Genomic DNA, 10,367 nt, shown 5'->3' on the forward strand with positions numbered 1-10,367 from the left:
GGCTTTAGTGCTTCTTCTGTTACGCCTCAGGACTTGTTAATGCGGGTTTTGAAGAGCTATCAACAGTTTGACAGTTAATTGGTAACAGTCCGAGGCATTGAAGCTTCTCATTAATGGTTTGCTTTTCCTCGTCCATGCCATGGCTAGGTAGACGGAGGTATTTGATGAAGTCGTCTGGGCAAGGGAGTTCGTTGATCCCATCAATTATGATAACCAAACCTCATCACAAATTTACAATTGATATTACTCAAATAATTTATAGACACATTCAAATAAATAATCATGTAAATTGTATTTTGATATAAACTCAAATTCTCACTTCTAGAATATCTAAAAATTAACTCAAACCAAAACTATAAGAGGGATAGAGAGTACATGTGATAAATAACTCAAAAAATACACCACAAAAGTGTATCATCCAAAAGTAGAGTTGCAAGAAAGAATTAATAAGAGAGAGAGAGAGTAATCACTTTTTTTTTTTTTTTTTGAAGAGAATGTGAGACAAATAACAAAATTATATAAAAGAAGATGAGTAGAAGAATATTCAAAAGAAAATGTATAGTTGTAAACACCAAATTATCCAAGTCATGCTATGTATTAGAATAACTTTAAATCATTCTGTAATTTCATAGGATAACATGTAACAAAAAAAAATGAAAAATTAAAATGAAAAAGATAAAAAATTAAAATATAACTAAATCATATCAATCTCAAGTAGAGTTATGCATAAAAATTCATCAATCTAAATTAGAGGTGTAATAAAGAGTTAAAAATCCATCAAAAGAAAGAATATATATATATATATATATATAGAGAGAGAGAGAGAGAGAGAGAGAGAGAGAGAGTATTCATCTTTTTGTGTGAGAAAAATATAGATTGAATGGAAGAGAATATAACAAATTTTTATAGTAAAAAAAATGAGGAGAAAGAGAGTCAAAATAAACGGAAGATGAAGGGATGAAGAAATTGTAAAGTTAAGGTATAGAATAGTGGGGAGATAAAAAGGTAAAAGTAAATAAATGTTGGAAAAAGTGTAATTGTAAAGTGGGAAATTAATATGGAGAAAAATAATTAAAAAATGAGAGAGAAAATATTGAAAATAAGTTGATGATGTGACGCTGATGTGGTTCAACAGGAGCACAATAACATTAAACATTACGCTTCAACATTTTTTTTTTTTTTTTTGAGAATCCACATCACAAACTTTTATTAACTATGGCTATGAAAATCAGTCTGAAGTATATTTGCAATCTCTAGTGGTACATCTTCCATCTAGACTTGTAATGAAGAAAGAAATTGCTCGCCTCGCAAGCGAGTGAGCTACAGTATTACAATGCCTCTACATAAGAATAAGAAATAATGGAGAACTGAGAGGCTAAGTGCTGTATATCATTAACAATGTGACCAAACTGTGAAAAGCTGTGAGAAATTAATTTTAGGGCGTTCATGAGGATCAGTGAGTCACCCTCCAAAACTCCCTTATTGAGGCTAGTTTCCAAAGCCAACTCCATTGCATGCCTTGCTACCAACGCCTCAACTTCTATAGTTGAATAGGGCAGGGGGATTCGCTGTGCCAAGGACACCATCACCTGCCCCTCACTATCTTGGATTACCACCCCTATTTCGGCCTAATTCTTTGCCTTGAAAAGTGCCCCATCAAAGTTAATTTTGTACTGTTGGTGTGCTGTGGGCTGCCACTGAGTTAGAGGTCTTTCAATGGGTCCTACCTCTGCATTATTATGCAGCAAAAATTCCCTTACCCTACTGCAAGCTTGCTGCACAAGATTTGGGAGAGTTTCTCAACTTTTCCCCACCCTCATGTCATTTCTTCTCTTCCATACAGCCCATACTACCATAGCAAACAAATCTGGGTCCCTATTCTCCGCCAGAATACATCCCATGAGATCAACAAAACTCATCGTTTGCCGTAGACTGCGCTGATTCCATGCTTGTATTGAGATCCAAATTTCCTCTAATTTCGGGCAAAGATAAAGGGCATGGAGGGTGTCTTCATGTTCTGTTTGACAGTGATCACAATAGTCCTCGTTAAGAACCTTTCTTCTGAATAAGTTTTGCTTTTTGGGAGGGAGGTTTTTGAAGTTCGCCAAATTAAATTCTTCACTTTGCTTGGTACATTGAGACTCATATCCCTTTCCACTGCGACTTGAGCATCAGAGGTTCGGATTGTCCTAGTTGTTGGTTCTGGTACTCTATTTGCAAAAACCTATGACCCGTCTTGACCGTGTAAGCACCATTAGCACTTTGAGGCCAAATTAATTCATCGGGTTGCTTAGTAAGGCAGAGGGGTATGCTTTTCACCATCTTTGCCTCAAAGTCCAACAATGTTTCATTGATTAATTTCATCCTCCAACATTTTCTATCTTCATCTATCAAACTATTGACTTTAGCTTTAGCCAGCCCACCTACTTGGGAGATAAAACCAGTGGTGAATGTTTTTGGGGCAGCCACCTATCCCCCCAAATATGAACTAACTTCCCATCACCAATTCTGCAAATTGCTCCACGCTCTCTCCCCTTTATAATGCTCTTCCATGCATAGGGTGTCGAGCTTAGACAAGTGGCTTCCATGATCGAACAATGTGGGAAAAATCTCGCTTAAAAAATCTGGTAAAACAGTGTGGATTTATCATGTAGGAGTTGCCAATTTTGTTTAGCGAGCAATGCATCATTGAAGCGTGACAAATCCTTGAAACCCATCCCTCCTTGCTCCTTTGGCTTACATAGTTCTTCCCACCTTACCCATGCACCTTTCGACTGTCTCCCTGTTGCCCCCAAAAGAATCTTCGAAAGAGAGCTTCAATGCCATGGCAAAGAGTAACCGGTAGTTTGAAACATGACATAGTGTATGTAGGTAGTGCTTGAGCCACTGCTTTAATTAAAATTTCTCTCCCCGCTTGTGATAGTAGTTTGCCTCCCCATCCTTGAAGCTTTTTCCACACTCTTTGCTTGATATTGTCAAAACTGTCCTTCTTTTTTCGCCCTATGAAACTTGGTAATCCCAAGTACTTCTTGTATTGTTTGACCACGGGTACTCCAAGGGCCTTTTGAATTGAAGCTTGCATTTGTTGGGAAATGGACTTGCTAAATAATAGAATTTTTATCTCTATTTATTTGTTGCCTAGATGCTCATTCATAAGTGGCTAAGATCTCCAAAAGCTTCTCACACTCATTTATTTTTGCCTTGCAAAAAATAAGGCTGTCGTCTGCAAAAAGAAGGTGTGTTAGTTTTGATGCACTTCGACAAATAGAAATACCCCTTATGTCTCCATTCTCCTCCGCTTTTCTCAATAATCCATGGAAGCCTTTCGTGCATAATAAGAATAAGTATGGAGACAAAGAATCTCCTTGGAGCAGCCCCCTCGTGGGAGTGATGTGACCATGTGGCTCCCCATTAATCAAGACAGAATAAGTAGCTTTGGAAATACATTGCATCATCAGATTTATCCAAGTGTCTCCAAAACCTATATTCTTCGTCAGTTTCTCCATATACAGCCACTCCACTCTATCATATGCCTTGCTCATGTCTAATTTAAGTGCCATATACCCCGTCTCCCCCGAACTATGGTTTGTCATATAATGGAGGGTTTCGAAAGCCACCATAATATTATCAGAAATCAACCTGCCCTTCACAAAAGCACTTTGTTGTTCTGACACTAAGTGGGGTAGAACTTTCTTTAACCTGTTAGCCAAAACTTTTGAAAAAAATTCTATACAATACATTGCTAAGACTAATAGGGCGATATTATGAAATATATTCAGGATTATTAACTTTAGGGATCAAAGTTATAAATGAATGACACAAAAATGGAGGGAGATTACCCGAATTTAGGAAATATAGAATATCAACAACCACATCGCTGCCCACCAAGGACCAATAATGTTGGTAAAAAAAGGGTGGCATTACATCCAGTCCGAGTGATTTCAAAGGAGCCATCTACTTAAGGGCGGTCTCTACTTCGTCTACTTTAAATTTGGCCAACAAATCATTGCTCATCTCGGCTGTTACAACCCGAGGTATTTGTGCCAAAATCTCATCAAAGTTATCTGGCCTTTGGGAAGTGAAAAGAGCTTGATAAAAACTCTAGAACAATGTCCTCTACTCGGCTAGGATTAGTGCACCATTGGCCATTATTATTATACAGCCCCTTAATATAATTTTTCCTCCTTCTCTATGAAGCTATGCTATGAAAAAACCTTGTATTCCTATCCCCATCTTTTAGCCATTGCATCTTTGCCCGCTACCCCCACATCTGTGCTTCTTTATCGAGGAGTTTGTTTATTTCTTTCTCTAGCTTTTTCATCAAAGTCACTGACCCCCCACTGCATGCTAGTCTCTCAGCCTAGGCAAGTTTTTTCTTTTTTGTTCTAGCTCTCTTCTCACATTTCGAAAACATGTCTTGCTTCATTTGGTCAATCTTTTCCCACAGTTGTCAATTTTTTTATCACTTTCTCACCCCTCAGATCAGCCCCTGCCTGCTGCCATACCGCTTCAATTGTTGCCTCACACCCCGGTTCACACATCCATATTTGCTCAAACCGAAAAGGCCTCTGTTGCTTGCATTCCATCCCATCCTGATTAATTAACAAAGGCTTATGGTTCGAAGTAGTAACATCTATATGATGAACTTGTGTATCTGAAAACAAAGAAAACCACTCATTGGTTGCCATTGCCCTATCCAATCTCTCCCATATTGTGAAGTTATTAAAATGCTTATGCCAAGTGAACTTTGATCCCACAATACCAAGATCCATAAATCCACATTCATCCAAGATGTCTCTAAATTCTTGCATCTGATTATGAGGTCGAGTTCTTCCACCCAATTTCTCCGGTTGCTTTATAACTTCATTAAAATCTCCCACACATAACCAAGGTGCTTGACTTCAGGTTCTCAAATTTCTCAAACGCGCCCAAGCTTCATGTCTAAGTTGTGTATCCGGTTCTTCATAAAAACCTGTGAATCTCCACTCCCCTTCCTTGTTTTTGCAAATTGTGGCATCAATATGGTTCTTTGAAAAAGTCTCTATTGTTAAGTCAACCTCCTCTTTCCAGTACATCACCAAACCCCCTGATTTGTTTCTCCTAGGTGTAATAAATTTGTGCTTAAACTTTAAATGATCTTGAATTAAAATTAGCCTAGCTTCATTCGTCCATGTCTCAGCTAAAAACACAATGAAGGGATCTTTTGCCCACACTAATTCTGCAAGCTGATTTTCTGTATGTTGGTTCTTAAGTTCCTGACAATTCCAACATAAAAGACTCATTGGTTTTGGCAGGGCTGGGAACCAGCCTTCGCCAATATCACATTGTCACCTTTGCCAACCCGAGAAATAATCTTCTTCTTTTTCTGTAACCCCGACTGACCCCCATTAGGATGAGCACTCCTCTTTGATCCGACTGCATTTGCCATAATGACATCCGTGCCTATGATGAACCTAGCCAAACATTTCCAAGTAGCTGAATTCCTTGTGTTAATGTTTGAAGTATCAGGTAGAACAGAAAGTGGTACACAAGGACAACCATGTGATGTTGCATGTGATTGAGTGGACTTCAGAAAAATCTCATTAATTGTCATTGAGTCCAAATTATTTTCCTTACCCATGGGAGAGTTTGATTTTGAATGAAATTCTGTTGCCGCATCAAATTTCCTCAAATCACGATTTATTTCCTCTAATTTCTCTTCAAATAACTCAGCAGATAAACTCCCCCTATTTAGATCCGTATTAATAGCATTGATTTCACCCAAATCGTTGTGATTTGTATGGAAAGGACTTGATTCAATCGGATTTGCCTTTTGAAAATCTGGGAATTTAATTCCTTCCTGATTTGGTGTCTTACTACCCTGGCCTGATCTGACAATCTTCGACGCCGTACCTCCTCTTCGGATCACCACCTGTGGTTTTGCAGACGACTTTGGGGTGGACATTGTAGTTAGACTGACGGATTTTGTTTTATAAAATCCAGGAACAGAAACTGAGTTTCTTTTTGATTGCACGAAAGGTGGTGCTCTAATCCATGCACCATATTGTTGAGCCTCAGTTGGTAGCGTGCCCTCACTCTCAATCCACAACTCGCAATCTTGTTCATCATATGTGAGGCTGCCACACCAATAACACAAGTTTGACAGCCGCTCATACTTGAAGGTTACCCAAAGTTCCTTGCCATTCTTCAAAGAAATCACTCGGCCTCTGCACAAAGGTTTTGAAATGTCCACCTTAACCCATACTCAAATAAAACCATCGCCCATAATTTCCCTTTCATCCATGTTCTTGTCCACCAAACCAGCAGCGCCACAAATTTTTTCAACTACAGCCCTTGTTCAAAAAAAAAACTGGTATGTTGTGTACCTGAATCCAGAAAGTAACCATATTAAAATCAATATCCAGTACGTCAACCTCTTTATCATACCAATGTAAAACCATAAGGTGCTTATCAAAGCTCCATGGTTTTGTATTAAGGACTCGCTCCACGTCAGTTTGGTTATCAAAAGTAAAGAGCACCACATGATCACTCTCTTTAGTCACCCTAAATCCATTTTTCATTCTCCATATGGGTGTGAATGTTTTGGCAATAGCCTCCACGTTCAAAGCCTGCTTGGTGAGAAACTTTATAGTAAGGACGAAATCTGAAACTACTTCTTCCTCTGTAATGCCAACATGAGAACCTTCCACATCCGAGAGGGTAAGACAACTCCAAGATTTTGCTAACTACTCCATTGATCTGAAACTAGAATAAAAAAGGGAAAAAAACTAAAAACAAGAAAGCGTGTTTCCCCACCCTCGAAAGAAAGGAAAAAACCACAAAACCTTGAAGGTAAACCTATTACCTCAAGGTACAAAAACACCTTCAAGAGAAGGGACGGCTATTCTACGACGTAGGAGAAAATTAAATTCTACATAATCTATATCTATATATATCTAAAAGCTGAAGTGTAGCATTTATTGTTACTATACTCATATTGCACCACCTCATCCGCCATGTCATTGATTACGTAATCATTCTTTTTCTTATTTAATTTTTATTCCTAAATTTTGTTGACAATATTAAATATATAAATATTTTTTGAGAATATATTAAATATATGTATAGATTGACTTTACACATTTATCTTGAGTGGTTTTAACTTTATATATAACTTTGCCTTTACACATTCATCTACTTTAATTTAGATATTATAACTAAGCAATAAAATCAATGAAGAATCTAAAATAAAATAAAACAATGTCTATACATATCTATCTATACTATTATACAATAATGGAAGCATTAAAATAAATTTTACAAAAGCTCTTTTTGTGTCATGTCATTAGCAGTCTTTTTTAATTTTTTGCAATTTTTACTTTGTTTAACCTTTCATCTTTTTCAACCATTGTCTTCTTAGTTCAATTTTTCATCTTCGCCAATTATTGGCTTCTTAAATTTTTCATTTGATTTCCTTTATAAATTTTTAAATTTTCTCATTTATATCTTCATAAATTCTATGATTTCATTTTTTTGAACCTTTCATCTACTTCCACCCTTCCAACCTTTCATCTTCATAAATTCTACAATTTCACTTTTTTGAATCTTTCATCTGCTTTTACTCTTCCTCTTCCAACTTGATTTTCTTATAAATTTCTTTTACTTCATTTCCACCTCTCTCCCCTATTCCATCCAAGTTGTTCATTGCAAAAAAGGCCAATTCTCTCTCTCTCTCTCTCCAATTTTGTCTCTTTTGATGCTTTTTTTTTATTTATTGCTTCAACCACTTTTTCCTCCATAATGGTTCTTTTTGTTATTGTTGATTTAATTGTCACTTCACATTTGTTTCTCTTTTTGGCAAATTTGTATCAACTTTTATGCATATTTAGGTATTCCAATTCCCGATAATAAAAAAATTCCTTTTTTTTTTAGTGATTCAATTAGATGTTAAACCATGAGACTTTACTAAGTTTTGTTTACTTTTAAATCATTTTGTGTGAACAAAATTGTAGTTTTTGTAGAGAAAGTACTCTTAATAATTGTATTAGAAATACTCTATAGTGCCACTTATTTAGATAAAAGCAAAGGTTAATCAAATGGAAATAATTGAATGAGTGACATATTTTAGCTTTTGCAATTGTATTTTCATTATTATTTTTGTTATTGTTGTTGTTATTATTATTAATTATTATAATGATGCACATAGAAACTTAATTATGAGATTTTGCTAATAATTGTTTATTCTATAATCTTTTTGAGTGGACAATTTTGCAGTTTCCATAGAGAAAATAATCTTAATAGATTATAAATAAAAAGTAATTTTCCTAATCGATCAAATTAATCATTGTTAAGCAATGATTGATATGACATTTTGCAAAACGATGATTGATGAGACATCCTTTTTTTTGCAAAGCATCTTCGTATAGGTATGTTTTGATTCGATGTATTTTTATGGATGTATTGAGATAAGTAATGTATTCAAGAAAATAGATCATGATTATACTTTGTATACTTCAAAGGAGATAGATTGGTTTGGAAGTAAAGATAATATTAAAATAGGATGCTAGAAGTTGAAATTTATTAATGGTGGGAAAAAGCTATTTTTCTCATTCTTTTCTAAATGTCATAATTGGAAAATTTTAATCCACACTATATTCTATCACTAGCAAATTGGCTCATAATATGAATAGATGAAAACAATCTTAATATAAAAAATATATATATATATATATATAATTTTTTATTTATAGGGAACAAAAAATTCATTACTTAAAAAAAAAAAAGGAAGACCCTTGCCCTTTGTTGGTTTCGTAAATAGTTATGTAAAAAAAAAAAAATTCTTAATTAATAGTTTAATACATTTAAAATGAGATTCTCTTATGAGAAAACACTATTTTAGTCCTAATATATAATTTAATGAATAATTAAAAAAAAAATTATACATTACATTTTATTTTAAAATAGTTAGAAATTTCTATGCATTGCGCGGAGTTGTGACTAGTAATTTTTTAAAAGCAATCAAAGCACTGATAAGGTATATAACTTTTCAAGCATTACTATACTTTCAACACTTTTATATTTATTCATTTTATCAATTTATTTTTGAGTAATCAAATTACATGTTTAAACTTAATGTACATAGATTTAATTAATCTATTAATTTCTTGATTTCAATCTTGTTCTTAATCTTGCCCTCTCTCAACTGAAATCCTGGCTCCACTACTGTGAATAACTACATGATTGTCACAAATTCACGATACATAATCATAGGCAATTGCACAATAAAACTCAATTCCTTTATAAGTTGCTTGATTCACATGAGTTCACATGACATATTGGTCATGACTCCATATTTAGCCTTTTTCACTAGAGCAGGACACCACACTTTGTTTCTTACTTTTTCATGTGATCAAGTTCGCACCTAAGAAAAAGCAACATCCTGTAGTAGATCACATATCTGAAGGTGATATTGTCCAATCCAAAGCTATAAAGGCCTATATATACAAGCAAATGTCATAGCTATATATAAGAGTCCACAATTGGGAATTTGGGATGACCTTAAAGATATTTCACAATTCGAAGGATAGCCTCCCAGTGTGGAAGGTGTGGCATTGGCATGCACATCTTACTACACTAAGAGCAAATGATATACTTGGTCAAGTGATGGTGAGGTATTTGCATAAGTTAGCAACTGCCCAAGATCCATGCGCTCAACTTGTTTAATAGTTGAGTCAAAACTTAGGCTTAAACTTTGATCATTTGCAAACTAAATGAACATAAACAATTTTCCACTCTCCTTCGAGTTGTACCTAATCTATTCACAAACATGTCAATCCATTTATAACCCTACAAGCAATCCAAATTAGACATGACAAATGGGTTAGATCGATCCGGTTCATGTTTAGGTTCAACTAGACCAAATTCGGGTTAGAAATGGGTTGTCTTAAACAAGTTGCAAACCCTATGTCCCATACTTGAACTTTTAAGGGTTGGGTCAACTCAGTATGATCCATACTTTTTTCACATGCCAAAGAAACAAAAAAAACTTGATCATTGTATTCCTTTTAATACAAATAAGATAAAGAATAATGAAAATAATAAAACATGAAAGCTAAAAAAAAACATAAATTTGTTAGTTTACATAGTTCAATGTTTCACTAATATCATCACCCCACACACACACACACACACACACACACACACACACAAAAACTAGATGCCATGGATCATATTAAGAATTTTTATCAGTTAAACTAATTGGAGCCCACAAAATATGAAATAAATTTAATTACTTATTCTCTCAAAAAAAGAAAAAAAGAAAAAAAAGAAAAAGAAAGAAGTTAAATTTCCTACAAAGATAACTAACAATATAAAAATTTATCCATAAA

Source organism: Quercus lobata, chromosome 6, assembly GCF_001633185.2.
Source record: "Quercus lobata isolate SW786 chromosome 6, ValleyOak3.0 Primary Assembly, whole genome shotgun sequence".
Taxonomy (NCBI): Eukaryota; Viridiplantae; Streptophyta; class Magnoliopsida; order Fagales; family Fagaceae; genus Quercus; species Quercus lobata.